At 42.4% G+C, this 14,224-nt stretch overlaps 1 long non-coding RNA gene across 1 annotated transcript; it reads left to right on the top strand.

Moving 5' to 3' along the window:
• The first annotated feature begins 83 nt into the window (after positions 1-83).
• On the top strand, positions 84-7,394 carry LOC142036396 (uncharacterized). The gene is made up of 5 exons (XR_012652147.1): positions 84-180; positions 1,696-1,758; positions 1,936-2,147; positions 5,101-5,933; positions 6,208-7,394. It is a non-coding gene; the product is annotated as an uncharacterized LOC142036396 (long non-coding RNA).
• The last annotated feature ends 6,830 nt before the right edge of the window (positions 7,395-14,224 follow it).

Here is a 14,224-nt window from a genome sequence, read left to right as displayed (position 1 = left end):
ACAAACGTGTATTTTCTTCAGTTACTATGTCTTTGCCTCTTTGCTTTTGTTATAGGAGATCCCTTTGCAGCCTGGATTTTTAAGCCTGGAAATGGATGATCTCTGGGATTCCTGGGACCAGTTACAGCCTACCTGTGTGTGTCTGACATGCATGAGTTGGAGGTGGATCTCACTGATAAGGTGATGGATGCAATCTTAGGGACTGCATTTCTAAAACCTAATGTGGTAGCGTATTTCCCTGAGAGGAGTCAACGCCAAGGCAGATCTTAGGATTAAGCATCCAGGACATGGATATAAGCCCTCAAGGAAGAATGTATGTCTCTTCCTTTCTCCTCTCCCCTTCTCTTTTTAATCTAGCTTAAGATTGGCAAGTCTCTTGTCATTACCATTCGAGTCCTGGGTTTTCAGCAACTTCCCTTGCAGAGTAAATACTTCAGATATGTGAGGCTGAAGCTGCAAACAGCATCTCCTATCATTACACTTGTGAGAGCATTACAGTTGGCAGGTTGGAACACTCTTAATTATGAACTGGTAATGTTCACCTTGAAAAAAACAGAACTGATAATTACAGAAGAAAACTTATTTATGATGCCCTGGTTATTTGCTGGCTCACTGTGTAAATGTTGGTAGAGTGCATGAAAGGTGTCAGGGCTGTAATTGCCAGCTTTAGCAGCGAGTTCTCAGGATAATCTACATCCTTTTGTAAAACGTTAATGAGTTACACTTTAGGGATAACTTTTTTGGCAGGCTGTGGCAATTAACTCATATTTGTAAAGCTCTTTGAGATTCCTGGTTGCAGGACTAAAATATTTTTTCATCTCTCACTGCCTGTGTTTCTTTGTTACTACATGGGCATATGAAACAGTGATATATCTCTGCATTAATTCAGACCTGGTAGCTCAGGCCATAAATTTTCTTTTGACAGAGAAACTGATTCCCTCACACTTACTGTATTTATTAGATGATATTTTGCCACTTGGAGCTCTATGTGTCCTATCTAGGACTATAGATATCTCAAAATTCAAGCCTCAATAGTATAGTAGTCACAACTTGCATATTGGTTTCTGCCCAAGTTCTCTCTTAGTTATTGTACAGGAAGTGAACGGTGAAGTCATGGTGAGGTGTATTCACAGGCAAATGGAATAAGTGGGAGAATAGTCTGAATTGTATGTACTTTAAGCTGTTGCTGTTGGCCAGGCAACTGGTAGCTGTGGTCTGGGACAAGATGGGAAGAAGATTTACTTCTGCTCCTTGGAAAGTTGAGCTAAGAGTGCACAGCTTTTAAATCTGCTCACCTTTGAGTGTTTCTGACCCACCATAGAATCCTTTTTTTTCAAAGTTCTTTAAGAAAAAAGAAAAATAAAAATCCCACTTATGATGATGTTCTGAAGCCTTGATGTTTTATGTCTCTTAAATTCATATAAAAAAGGATCTTATAAATAATTGTTGTCAGGGACCATTTATACCATTTCTGTATTTTGGCAAAGTATCCGTTGTTTTCTCCTAGTCCTTTCATTCAGAAGGCAGAATCACTTCCCTCACTAGAAATCTCTGTACTCTGTAATAAATCTGTGCCAAGATCTCCTTAGACAGGCTCATGTGATTCAACATTAACATTCCTAGTGTTGTATAGTGATGTTTACAAAAAAGAAGTGTGTATAACATTTTACAGCAGAATGTTTTCCCTTTTACCAGGTCTTTCCTCCATTTAAACTGATTCCAAAGAAAATCACTCTTATTCCACACAATATGATGCAGGTGAGAATTATTTCTTCTGAACAAATTAGAATTTTTCACTCCTCTTCACTTATTGCTTCCTTTCCCTCTTGGTACTGGTCTATTTCAGGAGAAGTGCATGACAGGCAACTGGAGACATTAATTCCCTAAACTCCAGGGTTTAGATTCGCTAATATATGTATGTTTTTTTTTGCTCAGTGAACAGCTTGTGTTGTATTGATGATAAATAAGGTGATGTCAGAAGGTGGCCCCAGCCACAGTCCATCATCCACTTCTCTGTCACTAACTGCTCCATTGCGGAGGTTAACTGACTTGGACAAGTAATGGCAAGGACGGTTGGAACAACTGTGATGGAGGGTGCTATCCAGGTGATTAGTGAAGACACAGGAAAAGTTACTGTTTTTTCACAGGTATCTTTCCATTATATTCTTTTCTGTCTCATCCTTTCCCTTCTGCTTGGAAAGAATGTTAATGGTTTGTCTTGGTTGCCTTGACCTTGAAAAGCTGGCCTTGGAAAAGACTTCCATTAATGGCATATTTGATATTGTATTTTACTGTGACAGCTAAGGGGAAGAGGTAATTGTAAAACTGCTGTTTCAGTTTAACTTGTTTCCTGCTGTAAACAAGAGACGAGGCCATTACAACTTGGGTGGAAAGCTGCTATTTCTCCACGTGTTTTTCTTTTTTCTTGCTTTCTGGCGCCCCCAGGGGGATATTGTTAAAGGCAATATTCAATCCGTGAGAGAAGTCAACAGGAATCAAAGAGGTTTAAAAGAAATTTAAGTGTCTTAGTTTTGTCAGCAGTTACCAGTGTTGTAGAAGTGACAGTTTGGAAATGGTAAGTGAGCGTGGCACAATATAACCACCTACTTGGCAGCTCCTGGAGATGTGGTAGCTAAACCTTCCCCACTTGGCAAAAGACAGCTGAGCCCTTAACCAGGCAGGGTGTTTAGTTTCCTTAGATTTTAGAAGCTTAGTTGTTTTATTTTTGCAGGATCAGGTGGAAATAGAAGTAATTCAGTTAAAAGCAACAAGAATTCATGTACCTGCCACAAAACTTGAAGCAGCTACTGAAGTAGGTATTGTAGCCAATGCTGAAAACTTCTGTTGGCCAGAAGTCAAGGAGGATTCTTACCCTAATAGGCTTCTGTGAATTACTTACTGTGGGTTTAAACCCTGACGTATGTGTTCACTTGAGTGATGCAATTAGTAAAAAGAACTTCTTCGGTTCTCTGATTCAGTAATTCTAGCATGCTAAAGTGAGTACTACTACTAGCTTATGAAACAGAAGCAACAGCCTTGTCCAGCTGCTCAGGCTGGCTGCTTTAGTCCTGTTTACCTGATGCAAGGAATTCAAGTGTTGTAATGGGCTAGAGCTCTGCACTTAACTGCAGTTAGGGTCTGGGAAATGACTGTGTGCAAGCATGCAGGGGAGGGCAGCAGAGAAGTACCATGGGGTATAGTGAGGACGAACCTAGAACTGCGAAAACTCAAATGCCTGGAGTAGCAGTACTGACCTCAGCTGTGTTTTAGCTCACAAATGCACAGTGCTTTCTGAAATGCTTTTGTAGACATTTGGAGTGCTGTCACGTGCTTTGGGAATTGATTCATGGTGGGAAGAGGATAGGATCTTTTCACTGAAGTTAGTCATCTAATCGAGGGAGAAGAGGGTTTGTTTTGTATTTTAAAGGACCACACAGAATATACTACTGGTAATAAGTTTACAATGTGTGTATTATCATTTCCCTTTGACTCCCAATTTTTAAGCATTTGTGTTCAGTTTCTAGTGGCATATAATGCGACCTAATTTGGGGCCGGATGGGATCCATCCAAGGGTATTGAGGGAGGTGGTGGAAGTACTTACCAAGCCACTTCCCATCAGTTATCAGCAGTCCTGGCTAACTGGGGAGGTCCCAGCTGACTGGAGGTTAGCAAATGTGATGCCCATCTGCAAGAAGGGCTGGAAGAGCGATCTGGGGAGCTATGGGCCTGTCAGTCTGACCTTGGTGCTGAGAAAGGTTGTGGAGCAGATCATCTTGAGTGCCATCACGTGGCATGTACAGGACAACCAGGTGATCAGGCCCAGTCAGCATGGGTTTATGAAAGGCGGGTCCTGCTTGACTAACCTGATCTCCTTCTATGACAAGGTGACCCATTTAGTGGATGAGGGAAAGGCCAGCTAACGGCTTGGACGGGCGTACTCTTTGCTGGGTAAAAAACTGGCTGGATGGCTGGGCCCAAAGAGTGATGGCGAATGGAGTTAACTCCGGTTGGCGGCCGGTCACAAGTGGTGTTCCCCAGGGCTCAGTACTGGGGCCAGTTCTGTTTAATATCTTTATCAGTGATCTGGACAAGGGGATCAAGTGCACTCTCAGTAAGTTTGCAGAGGACACCAAGTTGGGCAGGAGTGTTGATCTGCTGGAGGGTAGGAAGGCTCCACAGAGGGATCTGGACAGGCTAGATCAATGAGGCCAATTGTATGAGATTCAGCAAGGCTGAGTGCCGGGTCCTGCACTTGGGTCACAGCAACCCCATGCAGCGCTACAGGCTTGGGGAAGAGTGGCTGAAAAGTTGCCCGGCAGAAAAAGACCTAGGGGTGTTGGTTGACAGCCAGCTGAATGTGAGTCAGCAGTGTGCCCAGGTGGCCAAGCAGGCCGATAGCATCCTGGCTTGTATCAGAAAATGTGTGGCCAGCAGGACTAGGGAAGTGATTGTCCCCGTGTACTCATTACTGGTGAGGCCGCACCTCGAATACTGTGTTTAGTTTTGAGCCCCTCACTACAAGAAAGACATTGAGGTGCTGGATTGCATCCAAAGAACGGCAACGAAGCTGGTGAAGGGTCTAAAGAAGAAGTCTTATGAGGAGCAGCTGACGGAACTAGGGTTGTTTAGTCTGGAGAAAAGAAGGCTCAGGGGATATCTTATTGCTCTTTACAACTATCTGAACAGAGGTTGTAGCGAGGTGGGTGTCAGTCTCTTTTCCCAAGTAAGAAGCAATAGGACACGAGGAAACAGCCTCAAGTTGCACTGGGGGATGTTTAGGTTGGATTTTGGAAAAATTTCATCACCAAAAGGGTTGCAAACCATTGGAACAGGCTGCCAAGGGAAGTGGTTGAGTCATCATCCCTGGAGGTGTTTAAAATACATGCAGATGTGGCACTTAGGGACATGGTTTAGTGGTGGACTTGGCCATGCTAGGTTAATGATTGGACTCAATGATCTTAAAGGTCTTTGCCAATCTAAACAATTCTATGATTCTCGTGATTTGTCTGCTCTTTGTACAGGGTCAAGGTGAGAAGCGCAGAATACGGGAAACGTAAGATGACTTCCAGTTTCTATGGTGACAATATTATTCCTTTACAGATGATGGTCTCCATGGTGGAGCTGAACAGCATGCTGACTCTGTTTTCCTTTGGTAATGCTAACCCTGAACTGATACTCCAGTGGTCAGTGAGCAAAAGAGATGTTGTAGACATTCTTCTTTGATGCATGGAGGTATGGAGCAAACCACCAAGAATGGGTTTGAGACCCAGTGCTGTGGCTGAAAGCATCAGGAGATGGAGCAAGCAGCATTTAGGATTCCTAACTGAGCAGATGAACCCTGAAGACTGTATGGCTCAAGTGCTATCTTCTCAGTCGGTTGTAGTTAGTATATGAAGTTAGAGCATCTCATGCTCTTTCCATCTTTTCTCTCTCAGTCTTCTTCAAAACATTCAAGCCTTCACAGAAGATTTTGCATAAAACTTTTGACTCTGTAATGATATTGCTGTAATTTTCTTTACCTACTATATGTATGACCCAGATGGAGATGCTTGAAACTGTGTGCCATTAGAAACTTCTGTATGCTGTATGGAAAGCATCAAAGTCTGAACAGATGAAATCACATCTGTGCTAGAAGATCTCATTGTTTGGAACAGAATGCAAGAAAAAGGGGATTTTTCTGTTTCTACACATGGCACTTTATCCCCTTACTAAAACTAGCCACTTAATGCAGGACTGGTTGACCTGTAGTGACAGCTGTGCTGTATCTCTAACAGGTTTATGCTCAGCTCCCATCAAAGAATAATGTCACTATGGTGGTGTATACAAAAGCAGCAGGTAGAACCAGTATTAAGGTAACATGACAGTGTCTGAACGCATCTGCTGGACAGTTTGAAGGAAACTGTACTGAACTATTGGATGAAGTGCAAATCCTGGTAAGTGCCGGGTCATGCTCGTTAGTGAGGTAGGTGTATTTCGAGTGGAAGAAACTTGCAGGCAGTATGCCTGGACAGGTGCAACCAAAAAGCTTCCTTCCAGGTGTACGTGTTGGGCATGACTGCATAAAGAGGTTTACACCTCCTTTTGTTCACGTCTGGTTTTTATGTTAATCAATAATAGCTTTTCTTTTACTCCTGACTTAGAGCTGTCATTAATCCAGATTTTTTAAAAAATTTTCTATTCAGTAATTTCTTCTTGTTCTGCCTGTAGGTATTTGATGAGCTGCTACTACTCTCTCCTGTGTTTTCCACTGAACAAGTTTTGACGTCCACAAATTCTCAACTCAAGCTGTACACAAACAGGTAGACAGAGAAAGAAAAACCTGGAATGTAGAGACAGTTTATGATGTGTTTCTCTCCTGTTAGTGCATGAAGCTGTCTGTCAGCTTATTTTTCCCATATTCAGCATATTCAGTGGACTTCCTGCTACATGACAGAATTTGAGGGACACTCAGTGTGGTATGATTGCTGGAGGTGACTTAATTGATATGTCCCCCTCTTAAGGGAAAGTAAACCTCCAGGGTGGAATGCGGTGAATATACATGAAATCTGTTCTATAATAATTCCCTAAGCAACATGACCTGCAACCTTAGATGTCAGCAACACCAGGGGAGCTTGGTATGCTGAGTCTGAGAAACAACACGGAGGATGGAGCGGAGTGGAAGCACCACGGGCAGGCTCTGTGATATCACCACAGGGATGGGGAACTGGAACTACTGGAACAAGAATGGAAGGTCCCTGCATTGAATTGACTGAAGCAAGAAGGTGAAACAATGGGGTTCTGTCAACGCTATTGCCTTACTTCCCATTTATATCATAAGTGCCCAGTTCTGGAGTAGTGACACGCAAAATCACGTCCTCTGGGTGAACTTTGCTCATATAATACCAAAACACACCTCCATCCCAAAAGCTACCCGCCTTCAAGGTGCGACCACCCCTCACTGAGCATGCGCTCTGAATTTTCTCTAGCATATACCTTTAAAAGTAACGTGAGGAGATTTTATACCAGTCATAATAAAGGTATGTATGACTAGAGTCACTCAAGCTCCACCTAAAACTAAGAAACATAGTATAAAATGGCTTAAGAGAGGAGGAATGTTGGGGTAGATACCATCATAGACAAGTCAGGAGAACATCGCTGACTTCTGGGATCAGTCGATGGGCTGAACCTCTCTTCCCCCCGCAAAGGGATGCCTGTTGGGTAAGATTCGAACCCTCGGTTATACCAAGTGCTTCCCCAGGAAACTTAGAAATCTCTATAGAGTTTTTCCATAATTTAACATTTTTGTGGTCGGCTGTATTATTCGTATTCTTGTTATGTGAACATGCTTTGCAGACAGTGTATTTATCACCGGAAATCCAAAAGAACCTGTACTCCTGTTGCTTTAATAAACTGTACTGGTCATTCAAATATAGTTGTGATAGTTTGTTGAACGCAACCAAACTTCTTAAGTCTGGCCATGATAGTTCATTGAATGTGACTAGATTGAAAGTACGTTATGCTACTTGTGCATCCACAGTGGTGATAGTTCAATATATGTTGAGCGCGACTGGACTTACAGTGCTGAATTGAGCATCACTCAGAATTTAAGCCTAGCTGCCCCCAGCCCCTCTGGTATCTGAGGACACGCTGGAATGCAAGGGGTTTTATTTTCTGCCAAACTTCTTTACCCTTTAGTGCAACACTCAATTTCAAATTTCTGTCTAAAAAGGCTGTATTAAGTGTAGTTCAATGTGGAGCAGAAAATGGTAGTCAAATTTTAAAGGCATAGCTCTGTACTGGTGAAACTTTCACCACTGAGCATTGACAGAGCAACATGATTAATCTGAGAAAATTAACTCCTCTAGACCTACAAAAGCAGATCTCTTGCATATATGTAGGTCTTAGACAGTGTCTGGTAGGTTTACACTGCATTTCTGGGGAATCTGGGTCACTCCATGGGCTGCAAATGTGTATTGGAGTGACTGCTGAGCGGCACTGCATCTGCCCATTACATGCAGTTTAACAAATCCATTCGAGAAAATGTGCCTTCATGGTGCTCACGCTGTTGGTGTGAGGCTGAAGGCATAGACATAATGCCATACCCTGATCTCCTGCTACCATTGAACATGTGAGGTTGTAGTTCAGTGTGATATTGAACTAGAAGAACTTCAAGAGCAGTATCCTGAATATATGGTTGATTGTCAGGGAAAAAAAACATTAGCTGCTGATGTTTCTTATCACCCTAGTGGCTGCCACTTTGAGTGAAACAAAATGCCAGACTATCAAAGTCTTAACAGACCTCTCTCAGTTTGTTCTTCACTAAGGGAAGAAGCTGCATCTGTGAGCTTTCAAGTCTTGCAGTGTTACCCCAACTCTTCTGTCCTTGAGGAACACGATCAAGGTCTCCTGAGAGCTGGAGCCATCACAGGCATTGCACTGTTGGAAGTGACTTCTCAAGAAGTCTTTGGAGTCAGACAGATAATCATAATGGAGCAGTCTGCTGAGAGAATGCTTTTGGTTTGAATGTTAGTAAGTATTGTAGGGTTTAAAATAGTTTGTAGTAGCCTAACCTGTTTTGTTATCATGGAGCATGATAGTTTTGAGACAGGGATCATCAAATCTGGTCAGAAGAAAGTACATTTTTTGGGTCCTTGAATACAAGAAAGAGATTAGGAAACTGGAGAGAGTCTGGCAGAGACCCACAAAAAAGTGGAGCACAGGACATATTAGGAGAGGCTCAGGGCATTGGGTTTGTTTAGCCTGGGAGAAGGGAAGGAGGTTTCTAATTGCACTGGGTAGTAGAGAAGGTGAAATTACACTCCTCTTGGGGGTGCACAGTGAAAGGACAAGAGGTGGTGGTGACAAGTTGCAGCAAGGAAATTTTAAAATGGAGAGTAGGCCAAAAATAATTTACCCTGAAGTTGAGGTAATCACTGGAGCTTCATCCTTGGAAGTTTTCAAAACTCAGCTGGACAAGATCCCAGGGATTCTGACCCAAGTTTGAAGTTGGCCCTGCTTTGAGCTGGGGATTGGGCTAGAGACCCACAGAGATATTTTCAACCTGTTTTTTCCATAAGTCTATGCTTATTATTTCTTCTTGATCAGTGTAGTCATGGGATGCTTCTCCATCTGCATTGTCTGTATTAATCAATCTGAAGTGATGATGGAGATTTTTGTCTACCTAGCAAAAAATGACTTTAGTTTTATCCAGATTTTAAAATACTCAGAAGCCGACTATTCTTCCCTGGACTACATTGTTGAGCTGGAAAGAGCAGAAAAACAAGGAGACGGGATTCTGGTGACGGCATCACAACTGGTGCAGCAGTCATAAAAGTCCATATACAAGAGTCAATCTACAAGGTGAATAATTACTGTGAAGTTCCATCATTATATAAAGATTGCCTTAATTGCTGTTTTAGGTAAACTGCATTTTTAGCTACATGCATGTAAAATTTGGGCTTTTTTGTGCCACTTAATTTTCTGTGGCTTTGCCTTTCATGGCAACCATTCCGATTCTTTCCAGCGAAAGAATACATGTCAATTCCTAAAGTTCAGGTATCCATTTTTTACTAAGTGAAATTTAAGAGTGCTCTTAAATCATATATATTCACAGTTTTCTGTCTTGCTGTGTTACAAGCACAGCTAAGATTGCCACAAGTAACAGATAAGAGAAAAAAAAAAATCTCTGTATTACCACGTTTAATAATGTTGTTTGGATTATCAATTTTGCTGTTTTCCCCCACTAAACATTGAGAATAGGATGAGTGTTTTTCTCTTTGTTGGATATCTTTCACATTGCCATAGACCGATAGAAGTAAGTGTGTCATTGGAGAAATTCCAGACCGGTGAGGGAACTTAGGGCAAATGTACAAGACTGAGCAGGTAGGGATGTGGAGAAAGCTGTTGCTGGCCCTCACCTTCCCTTGGCAGCCCTTTCACAGACCCAACAATGAGGCTGTGCACTTGCCTAGCCCCCTAACAGTCCTTGGACTCTCTCTCACTCTACCCAGAGCACAGCTCCAAAGTCGGAAACGTCCAGCAACTGCTCCCACACGGAAGGTGCCAGGACTGAAAGCTGTTGCTGGCCCTCACCTTCCCTTGGCAGGCCCTACACAGCCCCAACAGCACTGACTGCTGACTGCAATTGTTCTGACACCTGATAATCTTTCTAGAGCCCAGGAACCAAAAGGACAGCTGTCAGCATAGGTTCCCACAAAGAAGTGGCCAGGAAGAAAGCTGTTGCTGGTTCTTACCTTCCATTGTGTTATGGAAATTTTATATGCCAGTCACCAGGGTTCAACTCTAGCTTTCTGCTGAATCAGTGAGCCAAAAAAGAGATTCTTCTATAAAGTCCTTTTATTAATAGTGCTACAGCTTGAGCTGAGTGCCTGTAAAGAGGGACCCCAAACAAAGAAATCCCTGACCAATTATACCTTTACAATCTAAGTTCCCCACCCTTCATGCGACCGTTTGGACCAAGAGTAATATTAAGGTCTGGGGTCATCTTGCTTTTCATTGGTTTGATTTGCTTGCTGTTTTGTTCTTCTTATACAATCACGAAAATACTTTTATTAAAACTCTCTCCCCAGGCTATAAATCATGTACCTGTATCTCTGGAGGGATGGGTTGGTACCACTGAGCAGGATCCTTTTTAATTTTGAAACTTTTTTGTAAATTTAGAACATAGTATGTTAAACACTCATCTCCATTCAAGAGGCTGGTTTTGGCTGGGATAGAAGTCCCTGGTATAGCTAAATGTCTCCCCAAAAGACCCTCGGTGGGCAATAGTCCTTAGGGTTGCCTTGGGGGATTCTGAATGTCCCATAAGGCTAAATTTAATGCTTCTGGCCATTTTAACCCTATATGTGTGCAAATTTTAGCAATTCTCTCCTTAATAGTTTGAGTCATTCTTTCTACTTGCCTGGATGCTTGAGGGTGATAAGGAGTGTGCAATCTTTTTTGTATCCCTAAACTCTTACAAAGTTAGTTATTTCTGCAGTGAAATGCGACCATCTATTTGATTCAATAGATTCTGGTACTTCACATCTAGGAATAAATTCTTTAGGGAGAGCTTTTATTACTCCTCCAGTGTCTGCTTTTCTTGTTGAGAAAGCCTCTACCCATCCTGATAATTAGCCTCCTATCACTAGTAAATGTTTATATTTGCATACTGCAGGCATATCAGCATAATCTACTTGCAATCTTTGGATTGAAAAAAAGCCCATGGTTGACTTCCCAATTCAGGCGCTGGTTTTGTATTTGAGAATTTCTGGCAGGTAAGGTAGGACAGGTATTAATAATACTTATAGTGGCTGCATAGACACCTGGTGCCACCCACACTTGCTATACTTGATTAGCCACTGCTTCCATTCCTCCATGAGCTTTATCATGGAACCATCTAGTTATAGTCATCAGGTATTTCTTTGGTAGGACAGGCTTTCCCCCTGTTGTCCATATTCCATCTTCATCTTCCACTGCTTCCCATTTTTACTGCTATTCCTTTTCTTCATTTGTCACATCTGATGGTATAATTTTTCTGGATGGTCAACAATAGGCCGTGAGCTCTTATCTGAAGCAACTGCCACAATCTTCACTACAGGCTGATGAACCGCGGCTTTTGCTGCTGCATCAGCTAAAGCATTTCCTTTGCTGATTACAGTAGTGTCCCTTGTATGGGCTGGACGGTGAAGCACAACAATCTGTTTGGGAAGTTGAATTGCGTCCAATAGGTCCTGAATTTCTATTCTGTTAGCCACAGCTTTTCCTGAGGAGGTGAGAAACCCCCGTTCTTTCCACAATATGCCTATTGCATGGCATATGCCAAAAACATACCTCAAATCTGTATAGATGGTTCCTCACTTCTGCTTCCAAGGCGGGCTGCTCCGGCTAATGCAATTAACTCTTCCTCTTGAACACTAACTGTTGCTGGAAGTCATTCAGCATCTACAACCTGCCATTGGTCTGCAATTGCATAGCCAGTCTTTCGTTGTCCATGTAAATAGTGGGATGATCCATCTGTGAACAAAATAAGATCTGGGTTTTATAAAGGGAGGTCTGTGAGATCCGACCATGGCTCACTAATAGTCTGGATTACCATGTCGCATCAGTGATGCTTTTCTCCTTCTACAGGTATTGGTAGTAGTGTTGCCAGGTTCAATGTATTACACCTCTCTCAAGTCACATTACCTGCATTTAAAAGAGTTAGTCTGTATTTATGCATACACTGGGGAGACAAGGCTTGTTGTCATGTCCCAATTTCTCAGGATGACGACTCAGGTTTGCTGATTCCCATGTCAGGATTAAGGTGAAACGATACCAGGGATCCTTTAACTCACAAAACTCAACTTTTATTCGCTCACAACAAGAATTGGCATGAAACTATGGCAGTAAGCTGTGTAATGCATGCTAACCATATGTCATCAAACATATACTATGAGCCTTGCTTATTTGGGGATCAGTTCAGGGAAGAAAATAAGGAGAGGCTGAGTTATGAGGTTCAGAGTAGACCCCCTTGCTTTCTAGACTCCTCCTCAGAGAGGAGCCTAAGGTGGCTAGATCCACTCCTAGTCCCAGACTTGGTCAATGGTTTATGTAAAATAAGGAATGAGGTGTCGGGATTATGGGAAAAAAAGAAAGAGGGAGAGACAGAGAGAGAAAAAAGAAAAGAGAAAGTTTTCACCAGTCCTGGGTCCAGCATTGGTCCAACCAACCTAGAGGTCCAGTTCTGGAGGGCACGTGCATATGGGGCTTCAATTTGTGCCCTTTTATAATTTCCTTGCCCCTCCTTTGGGCGGGCACTCAAACTCATTACGCTAATTAGGTGTCATGCGCGGTTTGTGCTTCTGGAACCTTCTGGAAATGGGTCGGTGGGCTTGGGGGTCGTTTGGGGAATAACTTCTCCCTCCCTGCAGGTACAACTGTTCTTTGACCTTCGGACATATATGGTGAGCTGTCCTGTTTAGAACTTGCGTACCCTCCGGAACGCCCTCTGTGCCCTGTTGCTACCACGTGCATTCTTGCTCTGCAGGGTTTGTTATTATGCAGATTTCTCTGTTATGCAGAACTTGCCCCACCACAATGTTTGAGACATTAACTCTTTCAGTCTCTCATGCTTGTGTTGTATATTGCTTGAGAAGTAATTCAACTTCATGTGGTACATACAGATTGTAACTGGGTACCCTAATACTAAAGATCAGCTTTTTTCCACTATTGTAGCTGCTGTTGCCACTGATCTAATGCATGTTGGAGCTCCTGCTGCCATCAGATCCAGCTGAACAGAATAATATACCACAGGTCTTTGACGAGGTCCTAATTTCTGCGTTAACACTCCACCAGCCACCCCTTTTCATTTACATATATACAGATCAAAAGGGATTTTGTAGTCTGGAAGTCCTAAAGCTGGAGCCAAAGCCAAGGCCCATCTTATAGCTCTAAAAGCTTTTTCCCATTCTGGCCCCCATGTAATGGGTTCTATTTCTTCCGTTTTTGTTGCCTCTGTCAGAGGTTTGTTTAGTTCCCCTCATCCTGGTGTCCACGGTCTGCAAAACCCAACTGCACCTAGAAAACCTTGTAGCTGTTTTTTCATAACTGGCCAAGGAATTTCAATTATAGCTGTTACTCTTTCTGGATCTATTACTTGCTGTCCTTCCTTCAGAATGAATCCCAGATATTTTACTTGCTTTTGACACAGCTGGAGCTTGGATGGAGATGCGTGATGTCCCTTGGTTGCTAAGGCAGTACATAAATGTGTAGTATATTTTAAACAGTTGTTATAATTTCTGCTAGCTATTAGTAAATCATCTACATATTATACAAAAACTGATCCACCATGTAATTCAATATCCTTTAAATTTTCTTTCAATATTTGGGAATATATGGTGGGAGAGCCAGTCAACCCCTGTGGAAGGCGAGTCCACAACTGTTGTCCCTTCCACGTGAAAGCAAACAAGGGTTGGCTTTCTTCATCTATGGGAATACTAACGAATGCTGCAGTCAAATCAATCACAGTAAAACACTTAGCCCAACGTGGTATTTACAAGAGTGGAATAGAGGGATCTGGCACCATGGGGTGTGGGATGATAACATACTGGTTAATTGCACTCAAATCTTTAACAAATCAAAACTTAGGAACCCCATCTTTATCTAGTCTGTTTTTTCTTACTGGTAATACTGGGGTATTATACAGGGATTCACACAGTTTCAAAATTCCTTGGGCAAGGTACTGGTCTATCTGTTTTTGAATACT

This window comes from Buteo buteo, chromosome 11 (genome assembly GCF_964188355.1).
Source record: "Buteo buteo chromosome 11, bButBut1.hap1.1, whole genome shotgun sequence".
In the NCBI taxonomy this organism is placed as follows: domain Eukaryota; kingdom Metazoa; phylum Chordata; class Aves; order Accipitriformes; family Accipitridae; genus Buteo; species Buteo buteo.
The sequence above is the reverse complement of the archived record's forward strand: the minus strand, read 5'-3'. Positions and strand labels throughout refer to the sequence as shown.